At 37.1% G+C, this 15243-nt stretch overlaps 1 pseudogene across 1 annotated transcript; it reads right to left on the bottom strand.

Moving 5' to 3' along the window:
- Positions 1-10286: 10286 nt before the first annotated feature.
- LOC148915604 (wall-associated receptor kinase-like 3 pseudogene) lies at positions 10287-14636 on the bottom strand (annotated as a pseudogene). The gene is made up of 3 exons (XR_016122290.1): positions 13713-14636; positions 11874-12031; positions 10287-11696 (listed from the first exon to the last, which is right to left on the bottom strand). The product of XR_016122290.1 is annotated as a wall-associated receptor kinase-like 3 pseudogene (transcript).
- Between the last annotated feature and the right edge of the window lie 607 nt (positions 14637-15243).

The raw sequence follows: 15243 nt of genomic DNA on the forward strand, positions 1-15243 counted from the left end.
TGAATAGACTTCAATGCCCTCAAAACTAATACTCATATAAACCTAAAAAGAAAATCCCTATTAGATTAAAATTTGAATCTTTTGTAGGCACGTCTACAGCACTAGTCCAACTCCTTGTGAGTGTTGTTCTTCCTGCGTTTATGGGGTGGGTCTGCAGCATTGTACTTTTTTCTTTTCTTTTTTTGGCTAGAATCCATCATGCTTCTTTAATGTTCTTGCACATGGTGTACGAATATAATGATATATCTTCTTTGAAAAAAAACATAAAAAAAACATCTAGAGCATCCTTTCATGTTTTGAGAAACTTTGCATGACAAAGATGAACTTGAGGATTCAACAATGCAAATCTGAATTCATAATACGGTATGAATGACACCTTGATAAAGCACCACACGAACCTCCTTTAGTTTGGCTAACCATCATCTACTAGAGTCACTACTACAAAATAACCCCTGCGCGACCAAATTTTGCGCGACGAAAAATTATTCGTCGCTCAAAGTCACTTTGGGCGACGAAACTCAAAACTTCGTCGCTAAAAACCTTGCACGACCAACTTTTGCGCGACGAAAAATAATTCATCGCACAAAGTGACTTTGCGCTACCAACTTTTGCGCGGCGATAATACGTCGTCGCGCAAAGTCTTAAGCGACCAAATTTTGCGCGACCAAAAAATTTGACACCCAAAGTCGCTTTGCGCAACAAAAAAATTCGTCGCGCAAAGTGCCTTTGCGCGATGAAAACAATTAGTCGCTCAAAGCTACTTTGCGCGACGAAAATCATTTCGTCGCGCAAAGCTACTTTGAGCGACGAAACAACAAAACTTCGTCGCGCAAAGTCCTTATAAAATAAATAAAATAAAATTTTTTTTTTTAAATTATTGTTGTTTGGATTGGATTTTTGTTAGAAAATATATTTTTTAAATTGACGATCGAATTAGTTCATTGTATTCATATAGGGTCAAAGAGTGTAGCTATAAAAAATCATCAAAATCGGAGTTAAAATAACCGTTAAATCATGATTTTTCATTTATAACCGTCGAAAAGTTATGTCTCATTACTTGATCTCTGAATGTTTATTTTTTTCGATTTTTGGCATATATGATCTCAAATTATAAACAAACAAGTTTGACGGTTGGATCGTTCAAACTAGTTTCGTAGAATGTGTATGCCATCAAAACAATATATTCACTAACAATTAAGAGTTTATTTATACTTTTGTTAAATATAACATAAGATTTTGTGGTATCCACTAGTGTAAATATTCTAAATTGAAAATCAAATTCAGTCATTGTATTCATATAGGGTAAAGGAGTGTAGCGGTAAAAAATCATCAAAATCGGAGTTAAAATAACCGTTAAATCATGATTTTTCATTTATAACCGTCGAAAAGTTTTGTCCCGTTACTTGATCTCTGAATGTTTATTTTTTCCGATTTTTGGCGTATATGATCTGAAAGTATAAACAAACAAGTTTGACGGTTGGATCGTTCAAACTAGTTTCGTAGAATGCGTATGCCATCAAAACAATATATTCACTAACAATTAAGAGTTTATTTATACTTTTGTTAAATATAACATAAGATTTTGTGGTATCCACTAGTGTAAATATTCTAAATTGAAGATCAAATTCAGTCATTGTATTCATATAGGATAAAGGAGTGTAGCGGTAAAAAATCATCAAAATTGGAGTTAAAATAACCATTAAATCATGATTTTTCATTTATAACCGTCGAAAAGCTTTGTCCCGTTAGTTGATCTCTGAATGTTTATTTTTTCCGATTTTTAGCTTATATGATCTCGAAATATAAACAAACAAGTTTGACGGTTGGATCGTTGAAAATAGTTTCTTAGAATGCGTATGCCATCAAAACAATATATTCACTAACAATTAAGAGTTTATTTATACTTTTGTTAAATATAACATAAGATTTTGTGGTATCCACTAGTGTAAATATTCTAAATTGAAGATCAAATTTAGTCATTGTATTCATATAGGGTAAAGGAGTGTAGCGGTAAAAAATCATCAAAATCGGAGTTAAAATAACCATTAAATCATGATTTTTCATTTATAACCGTCGAAAAGCTTTGTCCCGCTACTTGATCTCTGAATGTTTATTTTTTCTGATTTTTAGCTTATATGATCTCGAAGTATAAACAAACAAGTTTGACGGTTGGATCGTTGAAAATAGTTTCTTAGAATGCGTATGCCATCAAAACAATATATTCACTAACAATTAAGAGTTTATTTATACTTTTGTTAAATATAACATAAGATTTTGTGGTATCTACTAGTGTAAATATTTTAAATTGACGATCGAAATTGTTCATTGTATTCATATAAGGTCAAGGAGTGTAGTTGTAAAAAATCATTAAAATTGGAGTTAAAATAACAGTTAAATCGTGATTTTTCATTTAGAACCGTTGAAATTTTTTGTCCCGTTACTGGGTCTCCGAATGTTTGTTTTTTGCAATTTTTGGGGTATATGATCTTGAAATATATACAAACAAGTCTGACGGGTACCAAAAATTTGGCGGGTACCAAAAATGGGACGCGGGATTTTTTTTTGACTTTGCGCGACCAATATTCCTGTATTCATCACGCAAAGTTTTGCGCGTCCAATTTTTTTCGTCTCGCAAAACTTTGCGTGACCAATACTCCAATTTTTTTCGTCGTGCAAAGTGATACCATTTTTAAAATGAAAATAACTCCACCATTTTCTCAATGTCTTTCTCTACTCTTACCTCTCGTCTCTCTTTCCCTCTCCCCAAATCCCACTATTTCTCTCACACTCACTCCTCTCACTTCATCTCTCATCATCTTTCTCTTCACTATCTCTCACTCTCACTCACTCTCTCATCTCTCTTTTCACTATCTCTCACTCTCACTCACTCTCTCATCTCTCTATCACTATCTTCTCTAATTCTCTCACACTCACTTCTCTCTCTCACTCTCACTCACTCTCAATCTTGCCAAAAGGCAGATTCTCTCCAAATTATAATTTTTTTTTCATTAATATGTGTTTTTGGAGTTAGTTTTGAGTTTGTGTGTTGTTTGGGGTTGAGTAAAGGGGAGGGATTGGAATTTGGGTTGGATTTGTTGTATAACAATTTTAGGGGAGATTATCCCTTTTTTGTATGTATTGTACTTTGTTAATTTATGTGTACATTTTGAATATTATATATATATATATTTATTGGATAATTTGATCACTATTTTTCATATGTAATTTTATTTTGAATATGTAAATTTAAATTAAAGTAATTAAATTTAAAAAGTAAAAATTTGAATAAATCAATATAATTAAATAAATATCAATTTAAATTAAAGTAACGAAAAAAATCATACAATTAAATTAAATTTAAAAAGTAAAAATTCCAAATAATTAATATAATTAAATTAATATTAAAGAAATAATAAAACAAAAAGTCAAAAACCAAAATATTTCGTTGCGCAAATAATTAATATAATTAAATTAATATTTTGTTACTCAAAAATTCGAAATAATTAATATAATTAAATTAATATAAAACCAAAATAATAAAACCAAAAGTCAAAAACCAAATTTTTTTTTTTAATTTTTTCGTCGCGCAAAACTTTGCGCTACAAATATTATTTCGTCTCGCAAAGTCGCTTTGCGCGACCAATATTTTTGTCGAGCAAAGAAAGTTACTTTGCGCCACCAATGTTTTTTGTTGCGCAAACTCACTTTGAGCGATATTTTTTCGTCACGCAAAGTCTCTTTGCTCGACGAATGAAAAGACTTCGTCGCGCAAAGTTTTTCTTCACAATCTTTGCGCGACGAAGTGTCTGTCGCACTAAAATTTGTGTAACTACAATGTATTTTGCGCGATGAAATTCTCTTCGTCGCGCAAAGTGTAAAATGTAGTAGTGAGTGAAGAGATGGGAAAGCAATTATGTATGTATTTTTTAAGGCATTTAAGTCTATTCAAGTGGATTTTTAACTATAACGGAAAGATTTTATAAAAATTGACATTTATGAAAGTACAGGAAATTTTGGCTATTTTTGATAAAAACTCTTCCTCCTCCTTTTAGAAAACAAAATATATGTTGGCTAGAGCGGATCTGCTCCCCAACCCAGTTCGAATCCCCCTCCTTATAGTTTAGATTATATTAAAGTAGATTATCACTTGTGTAAAAACAAAAAACAAAATATATGTTGGACTAGAAATAATAAAAGAAAAGCAGAAGTTTTTGATGATATTCAAGGAAGACTTTATTAAAAAGGACAATACAAGGTGGTTTGATGGTGAAAGGCTGAGTTAGGGTATCCACAGCATGATTTTGTAATCGTCCCACCCAAAAGTTATAATCAGAGCTACAAAAATATCAGCGAAACATTCAAAAGAAAAACAAATCATCAGCGTAACTTAAAAAGTAAGTTACGTGAGGTTAGGGTCATCCCCATTAGTCTATGGAGAAAATGTGGCTTACGTGACCTCAGGCTCTTCTTCTTTGTCCGTACATCCATTTTTTTTCCTTTGTTTATTTTCTTCTCTTTTTGGTTTCATTCTCTCTGGAAAATTTCTGAAATGTGGAGTTTAGTCTATAATTAAATTAGTTATAAAGATAAATTGGCACCTAAAAAATGGCTCCTTTACGGAAACATCATTTTTATCACCAGAGTGAAGGATTTCTTCATTTTCATGAATTGGGGTTTTGGAGTTTTAAAGGGTTTTGACGCAAAAGGCAAAAATAAAAAATAAAAATAGTGGAACTCCTTGAAGTTTTTTATGCAACTCTAAAAACTCTTCTAGCAATTGAATTTACGGCTTAAAAATCATTGTATTGCATAATAGACATTATATACAAGATACAATCCTTGTTCTACATGGAAACAATAAAGGACACACACATATTCTTCCTAATAAAGGATTTTTTTTAATATTTACAATATATTTACATGCCTTTTTTAAATACCACTCACGGCAACACTCCCCTTCAAGTTGAGGCATAGATATCGCACATGCCCAACTTGATAAGAGAGTCACCAAAAGATCTACTACACACGGCATGACTGAGGATATCCGCAAGTTGCTCTTCTGTGGTATTGAAATAATTTTGTTTTCGAACTTCTCCTTAATAAAATGACGATCAACTTCCACATGCTTTGTTTTGTCATGTTGTACCGGGTTCTCTGCAATCTCCCATGCAGATTTATTATCACAATACAACCTTGTTGCCTCCTTTGCTATGAAACCTAGACCACCAAGTAACTTACTTAACCAAAGGACTTCACATACTCCATGTGCCATACCTCTGAATTCGGCCTCAGCTGATGATCTCAACACCACGTTTTGCTTCTTGCTCCTCCAAGTCACTAGATTTCCACCAACAAATGTAAAGTACCCAGAAGTAGAACATCTATCAGTTACATTGCCTGTCCAATCGGCATCAGTAAATCCTTCGATCCTCAAATGACTAGAATTTTTATACAAAATTTCTTTTCTTCGAGCCGACTTCAAATATGCTAAAATCCGCATAACAACTGCCATATGATCCACACTAGGCGAGTGCATAAACTGACTCACCACACTTATTGCATAGGCTATATTCGGACGGGTATGAGCTAAGTAAATTAGTCTTCCTACCGGTCTCTGATATCTGCCTTTATCCACTGGTTCTTGATCCTGATAAATTCCCAGGTAATGTTTCTCCACAATGGAAGTATCCACAGGCTTACACCCAAGCATCCCTGTTTCCTTTAATAAATCTAGAACATATTTTCGTTGAGACAAGAAAATACCTCTGGACGAACGAGCAACGTCCACACCAAGGAAATACTTCAAGTCACCTAAACTCTTCATCTCAAACTCGGTAGAAAGGTTCTTCTCCAATTTGACAATTTCATCAGAATCATCGCCTATTATTATCATATCATCTGCGTAAATAATCAAGGCTGTTACTTTACCGTTTCTCCGCTTCACAAATAAAGTATGATCAGAATGACTATGATAATACCCATTTTTTCTCATAGCCTGAGTGAACCTCCCAAACCATGCACGTGGTGACTGCTTAAGCCCATAAAGGGACTTCCGCAATCGGCAAACTCCCATTTTCCCTCCGTTGCTATACCCTGGAGGGAAGTCCATATACACTTCTTCCTCCAGATATCCATGAAGAAATGCATTTTTTACATGAAATTGTTTCAGTGGCCAGTTCAAATTTGCAGCTAGTGAGATAAGGACTCGTACCGCATTCATCTTAGCCACGGGAGAGAAAGTTTCCTGGTAATCAACTCCGTACGTTTGAGTATACCCTTTCGCCACCAACCTTGCTTTATACCTGTCAAGTGATCCATCAGCCTTGTATTTCACCGTAAAAACCCATCGGCACCCAACTGGTTTCTTTCCCTTTGGCAGCTCAACTACTTCCCAAGTATTATTTTTCTGTAATGCCCTCATCTCTTCATCCATTGCTTTGGTCCATTCTCGACTCTTCAAAGCGTCTTCTACCCGAGTTGGTACCTGAATTGAATCCACTTTATTCACCCACGCTTGACGTTCGAATGAAAGACTTTCATAGGACACATAATTGGTTATGGAATACCTCACTTTTCCTTATGGAGAGAACCTGTCAGGAGGTACACCATGATTTTGCCTTAGTGACAATTTATATGTACTTATAATATCATTAGTTTCATGAGTATCACTAGTGCTTACCTCAGGGATATCCAGAGAAGATGCATTGGACGACGACATTGTTGAGCTAGAGAGAGGGGAGAAAGCTTCAGTAATAGTTGGTTGATGACCACTGCACTTCCCTTCGGCAGCACCAATACATGGACTAGCAGTCTCTTCTTCGGTGAGAAGTCAGTGGGATACTTGGAGCAGGTTCGGTGAGACCTGCTGTCTACTCACAACGGCAGGAGAAGATTAAGCATCATCACCTGCATCACTCGGCACACTGTGCACTCCCCCTGAAGACGTTTCCTTTTGTACAACCAACCATTCGAGAACACCATCCAGATCACAATTAGAACTCTCCCTCTTGTGATCGAAAGGTGGTGAAATGGGAGTATAAAAATATTCATACTCAGAAAAGGTCACATCCATGGTGATGTACATGCGACGAGTAGCAGGGTGGTAACACTTGTAACCTTTTTAGTGGGATGCAAAACCCACAAAGACACAATGAAGAGCACAAGGATCCAATTTACTGCGATGAATCTTGTGAATATGAACATAAGCCACGCATCCAAACACTCGAGGGGTGAGTGTATTGGTAGAAACAATCGGAACAAGCTCCGTCAACACTTGGAGTGGAGTACGAAATTCTACGACCCGGGAGGGCATGCGATTGATAACATACACAGCATAGGTGATGGCATCTAGCCAAAAACTCTTTGGAACAGACCCACCAATAAGCATGGCATGAGCAGTTTCCAAAATATGACGGTTTTTCCGATCAGCGACCCCGTTTTGTTGTGGGGTGTATGAGCAAGTTGTCTCACGAAAAATTCCTTGATCACGGAAAAAATTGAAAAGCTCAGAGTTAACATATTCTCCCCCATTATTAGTACGAAGAACTTTAATAATGGAGGAATATTGAACAGCCACCATATGAGAGAAAGACCGAATAATTGCACTTACATCACTCTTATTTTTCAACAAATACACCCATGTCATACGAGTGCAATCATCAATAAATGTAACAAACCACTTAACTCCTGAAACTGTATTAACAGGTGAAGGCCCCCAAACATCTGAATGCACAAGCTCAAACGGAAGCAAGCTTTTATTCATACTAGAAGGAAACGAAGCATGATGGCTCTTAGCAAGAATACATACTTCACAATGTAAGTCTGATTCCTTTATTTCATGAAACTTACTAGGCAACATATGCCTTAGATAACTAAAAGAAACATGTCCTAACCGACGATGTAACAACCAAACTTCTTGCAGATGACTAGTACGCTCGAACTGCATTAGCTCTGCCAAGAACGACGTCATCCATATAGTACAACCCTTCTCTCTTAGTGCCACCCCCAATTATCTCCTTGGTCTGAATATCCTGAAGCAAACAAAAAAATGGATACATAAGTACAACACAATCAAATTGCCCAGTAACTTGGGAAATAGATACTAAATGGTGAAGCAACGATGGAACAAGCAAACAATGGTGGAGAGAAAGAGATGGTGTGAGGTCCACTGTGCCAGCCCCAGTCACCACGGCAATGGTGCCATTTGTCGTGGCAACACACTTTTGATGTGCCGTTGTCATATACTTAAATGACCGTTTATCAAATGTCATATGATCAGTTGCTCCAGAGTCCAGAATCCAACTTGTATGGTGTTCCTTAACATAGGCTAAAAGAACATGCCCATCAGTACCTGTATTGGACGAAGACTCACTGGGATTGAGTCGGGTTAACAAGGCTTGACTTGGATCCCCCTGAGTAGGCACGACATCTTTGTTTCCAGTTGTTGTGGCAACCATAGGTGGATGCCTTCCACTAGCTCCGCTAGAAGCACGCTCTTTAGCACGCAACTTCTTCTTCAATTCCTGAAACCATTCAGGGACTCCATGTTTTTGAAAACATGTATCTTTCGTATGACGAGTTTGCCCACAAAAAATACACTTCAAATCATCCTTATTCTCTCGAGTGAAAGTGCGAGAATCAGTTGATGAAGATGGACCATAGGGCCTGCCAGAAGAAGGAGGTCGTGACACCATAGCCACGGGAAGGGTTCCTCATTGGTTCCTAGCAACACTACTTCCCATCAAAGTAGCATGGCGTTGAGCTTCCCGCCTAACTATTGAAAACACTTCCTCCACGGATGGTAGAGGCTGAGTTCTCAGAATATCACTACGAACCTTATCAAAAATATCATCGAGGCCCGCTAAAAAGGCATACACACGGTCTAGTTGAACTTCTCCTCGAAGTGTCTTCAAGTCACGAGCACACTCCATCTTGATTGGTCTTCTCTAATCGAGTTCTTGCCAGACAGCTTTAAGATTGGCATAGTATACACTAATAGGCCGCCTTTCTTGGCGAAGTCGGAATTACTTCACTTTCAATTCATAAATCTGAGAGATATCAGATCCATCATAATACTTCCTGGCAACTTCTTCCCATACTTCTTGAGCAGTACGAAGATGAATGAAAAAACCCATGATAGTAGGATCCATGGAGTTAATCAACCATCCTTTCACAATTGCATTCCCAGTCTCCCAAGCATCATAGTCAGCACTGTCTTCATTCGGCTCCTTAATACTCCCTGTCACGAACCTTTTTTTTCCACGCCCAGCAATATGCATCTCTAATACTTTGGACCAAAGAGGGTAATTTGATCCATTGAGTTTTACGGTATTTGGTACGTTTGAAGCATCACTTTGAATAACCACAGGATTGACAACTGACCCGCGGGTAGAGCCAGATTCCCTACCCTCCAATTTTAGCACAGCCTCTTCTTTGTCACTCACCATTAATCACAATTCACACCACACACACGGTACGGAGCAGAAAGCACACGGTTTTGCTACAGGGATGCAACGACAAACACTGAAATCTGATGTAGTTCTTGTCTCTTACGAAAGAAATACGGCAGTCTGGGCTTGCTGCAGAAACGCAGCAGAGATCACAGACGTGTGAGGAGTTTTCTTGCTTTTACTTTTGCAGCGGCACGGTGGGAATTTTTAGGGTTGCGCTTGGCTCTGACGCCAAATTGAATTTACAGCTTAAAAATCATTGTATTGCATAATAGACATTATATACAAGATACAATCCTTGTTCTACACGGAAACAATAAAGGACACACACACATCCTTCCTAATAAAGGATTTTTTTTTAATATTTACAATATATTTACATGCCCTTTTTAAATACCACTCACGGCAACACTAGCAACGTTCGCTAGAAAAGTTGTTAGAAGGGCTTCTCCCTCATCTTCATTACAGTCTCAAGCCCCCTCATTTTCCTCAGTCTCACACCCTCCATCCACTTCTCCAACACCATCAACCATTATCTTTTTAGTTGAATCTCCTTGAATTCATTGACGGATTAATGGATGGGAGGGAGTTGAGTTTTATTTTTGGGCTTCTAGTGATGATAAGACAAAGCCAAACAAGAAAATGTTGGAAATTTGGAAATTTGGAAATGTTGGATTAGTGGATGGGAGGGAGTTGAGTTCTATTTTTGGGCTTCAACTTTAAATTAGGAAATAGCTGGAAATTTGGTTTATACACGAAATTATGCTTCTTCATTTGTTTTTTTTTTTCCCAAGTACCAGTGTTGAAGTAACAAGATCATAAGAAAAACATAACATATGTGTTCAACAACATTAAATGAAACGAAGTTTATTCAATTAAAAGGAATTCGCCATAACTTGTAGATGGCAACAATGGCATAAACCCATGTTTTTAGTAGCTAGCCGACACTTCTGAAAGTGATTCAACATCCCAATTCCCAACTGAATCATCTTCCACAAAATCAATCTCGTCAGAATTTTGCTGAGCACTAATCGAAGATTTTCTTGACATTTGTACAGCCTCTAGCTCTGATGTAACCTCTCGCATTGTAGGACGGTTTCTTCTGTTCAAATTCAAGCATCTCCTTGCAAGGTTAGCGACTACTTGGATTTCTGTTTCAGAGCCCTCCTCCAGAAATCTAGCATCAACAAGGTCAAACAGACGATCTTCTTTTATCGAGGTAATGAAATATGTGGCAAGGCTTCTGTATTCTTCTTCTTGTGACCCTGTTACTGCAGAAATTGGTTTTTGTCCCGTCAAGAGCTCAACAAGGACCACTCCAAAGCTATAGACGTCACTTTTCTCTGTAAATTGGCTTGATTGAAAGTACTCTGGGTCCATGTAACCAAATGTTCCATGTACAGATGTGGTTAGATGAGTTTGGTCAATGGAAATTGATCTTGAAGTTCCAAAATCAGCAATTTTTGCTCTGTATTTTTCATCCAAAAGTATGTTGGCAGACTTGATGTCTCTGTGATATATGGGAAAGGAAGCTGCACCGTGTAAGTACGAAAGAGCTCCTGCAACTTCTGTGGCAATTTGCAACCGCATGTCCCATGTGAGTGAGAATTCCTCAATCTGCTCTTGGATATATTGAGAAAGAGTTCCATTCGGTATGAATTCGTAGACCAAAAGTGGAACTTCGGTCTCTAAACAACAACCCAAAATTTGAACTACATTTCGGTGGTTGATTTGTGAAAGAATCACAACCTCATTAATGAATTCCGAGAGCTTGCTTTTGTCCACCATTTTGGACTTCTTTACCGCAACAATTCTTCCATCTGCCAACATACCTTTGTAAACGGTTCCTTGACCTCCCTGACCAAGAATTCTATCAATACTAAAATTGTTGGTGGACTTTTCTAATTCTTTTGAATTGAATAACTTGATTTTGTCAACATTAACTTCGCCTGACGATAACTGTTGCTCCAACAATAAACCACCATTTCGTTTGAAATTTTTTTTCTTGCGTGCAATGGTTTTCCTTTTCTTCACAATTTTGTGTACCCACCATGCACCAATGATTAGTAACAATAGCCCAAAACCGGAGCCAAGACCTGCATCAATAGGTATTGAATTATATCCATTATCATTTCTAAACACGAAAATAATTGAATAAACCTGTTGAAAAATAATGTTCATTTGTGTTCTACACAATTCTAGAAGAATCATGAATACAATGATGATTCTAGAGTTGTGGAGAACATACTATGTCGGCGAGACAAAGAGATTGAAGTTGGAAGAACTCTCTAGAGCAAGAACACTCGTGTTGCTAGACTATGGGTGTGGAGCATGATGGCTGAACAATAGCCACAAAAATAATATTGTAAAATATAGAAGTTTCTAGTATAAGAGCCACACACTTGTGGCTGGAGAAAAAGAAACCAAGTCGGCGGACTTGGTGATGTCGGCGGACTTGGTGATGTCGGCAAAGGTGCCAATAAATAGGCATGCAAACAACAAAGAAACGTGGAGTGAACCAATCAACTCCCAATCTTTGTGGGAGCATATAAAAGCTACCCAACCCAAGTCATATGGGGAGTCTAACAAAGAACTACCAAATCATTAGGGAGCCAAGAGCACCCAAAGAAATCTATGAATGGTTAAAAAAGTTTTATCCAACCATGTGGGATGCGCAGGCTGTACAAACAGACCCTGGGATAGACACAAGATTACACTAGAAATCTTTTGGTTCCTTTCAAAATTACCCTTGTTTCTACTTCTGTCTTTTAAGTTTTGAGAGCCAATAAGCTCACCAATCGAAGTGAAGGGCCAAATAGTCCAAACTAATCTAAGTGAAGGGTCAAATAGCCTAAATCAAGTGTAGTGGCCAATAAGCCAATATGCTAAGTGTAGAAGGCTAATTAGCCTACACAAAGCCATGTACTATTCTCCTCCAATCTAATAAAATCACTTTGTTTTCCCCACAATTCTAACAAAACCATTGTCCAAGCCAATAACATTTAGAACAACATTGGAACCAAAAAAAACTTTTGAATAATATTAACATGGGGGAAGATACATATATTATTATTTTGAGAGATGTAAGAAGATAGGAGTACCATATACCTAAAATAATAGTCTTGATTTCAGTTTCAGAGGCCCGACCCGATGTGGTTCTGAAGTGGCATGTAGTGGTATAACCGAGATCAAGGTCTGAAGCAAAATGTGTACATCTATGGCCATTTATGTTTGAGTAGCAGCTATAACCCCCAGCAAAATTCTCACATACGTCGCCTCCACACTCATTACCGCCTTTGCACTCATCCATATCTGAAATGATGATGACCCGAGACATATGTTCAAATTTCATCAGAAGGTGAAAAAGATAATTAATACTAATTAAAATTTCCGGTACTAGAATATAGTCAATTCCAATACTAGTTATATATGCGTGTACTTATTTTTTTTTTAAGTTTTTGATGTGTGGCTTTACGTTTTTCGATAGAGGTATAATAGATCAGTAATCTAGATGAAAGTAGTGCGTTTCGGAACAGAAGTTTGAAACTAACAAGTAATTTCACAATTTCGACCAAAAAAAGGTAATTTCACAATTAATGGTTGAACTTAAAAAGATAGACTTCAAGTAACATTTTTGTCTGTGAAACATTGTGTATATATGACCAGCCAAGGCCACCCGATTGGAACATGGACTTGTTCAGTCTTGGCAGAAACCTGGGGATGGTGAGGAGAACATCAATAGTGATGGTACGTGGCTAATAAGAGGGCAGGATTTGTCTAATGACATGTTTTAGATGCCATTTCAGCTCGTGTAAAATACCTAATGGCTTTGGGCAACATCGAAATCATATTCATTAAAGTAAGCCCCCAAACGAACTGATCCACTCATCCAAACCTGCTCTCACCTTTCAAGTAGAGCACTTACATTAGAAATCAAGCTTAACATTTAAAAAATAAAAAAAAAACCGAAGGGTGGAAATATGAAAGAATAGATTAAGTTTGCACATGATTAACGCACTTTCAGATAACCAAAATCTCTTTTGAAAACATTTGGTAAACGAAGTTTCTAAGAAGCCCTGTAATTTTTGTCAAAATTTTTTATGTGCATCTAACAAAAGCGATTTCACTAAAAGCTTTCTACCTAATCATTTCCATTCGGGCCCTCTCTTTAGTTTCTTTACCTTTACATTTTTATAGTAGCCCACTTAGATTAGAAATCAAGGATCAATCTAAATCCAGAAAGAAGAGATTCAGTTTGCGAACCTTGACAAGGTTGGAGAAGATAAGGATTTCCTTCCATACCCGACTGACAGGTACAAATCATCGTGTTCCGATCATCATAGCCGTTGCAAAAGGGTGTTGAGTGGTTACCACTCCGGTCTGTTTTTACTCTGAATCTTTCACCATAGTCATGTACGTTTAAGATCCAGTCTAGCACCACAGGAACCCTGTCCATATCCTTCACTTCTCGAAAATTCGGTAAGTTTGAATTCGTTAAGTTAAACTCAAACCAATTTCTCTCAACCAAAAATGCATACTTGCAATCGTCCATTGGATATGATGTTGATGAATTTGATTGTACCTCAATAGTAAAACCGCCGCTGGTGAGTCCATTTATTACAAGTGTATCTTGGCAACAGCCATTATTGCAGCCATTAAAGAAGTCCGTATTGTTTCGACAAGTCGACTCGCAACCAGCGACAGTCCCATGATCTGAGCTCAAACGAACAAAGTGGTCACAACTCACTACAGTGAATATGTTGTCTGTATGAGAGTAAATGAAAGGACTGCCCGTCAAATTCTGGGGTTGGCGAGTTTCCTTTCCCTGGCAGCTGAAGAAAGTAATAGGGTTCTTAACCCGAACCGATTGCCTGCCATCTTTAAACGGAAAAATACTTAGCAGCTCCAGGTTGACGCTCTTGAGGAAAGGCACTTCCCTGCTGTAATTACCTGAGGTTGTGTAGTTGTTGTGCCTGCAGTCTATTTGAAACCATTCATCTAAGTAACAATCTTTGTGAGGTCCAATCCCGAAAGGGAATGGGATGGCAACATCTCCACAATGCGTTGTGCAATTAGGCTTTGCTATAGGCGCTGATGCTGCACTAGTTGTTGCAGCTCCATGGCAACAACTTAGTATTATTATGCGCCATAACAACAGAATAATGGATATAATATTCATTATTTATCAAACTGATTTGCAGAGTTTGATTTTCGCAGTCCAAATTGATGTATATGATCAAACTTTATATAGCTCCGAAAAAGGAACATGCATTTGCGTGGAAAGTGTTGTGTGCATGCATATTATTGCTAGCAAGCCATGTTTTACCTCATGCTATAAAATATAAAATTATCAAGTAAATGATAATTTTTTGTATTAAAGTACGTGTGTACATGGTAAAGTGAAGTCTACATATCTTTACCAAATAAAAATAATAAAAGAAAAGAAGAAAATAATAAAATAAAAGTGAAGTCTACATATTCAAGGAAGACTCATGCGCCAGATTCCAACAAGTAAGCTTCAACAGCTTGGAGGCAGGAAAAATATATATATAAATTACGGAAGGTGCAGAGGTACTTCCAGCAGCTTGGAGGCAGGAAATGATGCCATATTCCTCGATCCATGGCTTTTACAAGTCAAGTCCACTCAAAAGCACAAATTATTAAAGTTTATCAACCTTCTTAAGAAGAAAAAAATGAAATAGAATTGATGGAGACAATGAATCCATTTTCAAACTCTCTATTCTAGTGTTGGTCTAATCATTGACCATCTACCAAATGTAACAAAAACTGATTT

This window comes from Prunus mume, linkage group LG7 (assembly GCF_029339155.1).
Source record: "Prunus mume cultivar Tortuosa linkage group LG7, ASM2933915v1, whole genome shotgun sequence".
Classification (NCBI taxonomy): Eukaryota; Viridiplantae; Streptophyta; class Magnoliopsida; order Rosales; family Rosaceae; genus Prunus; species Prunus mume.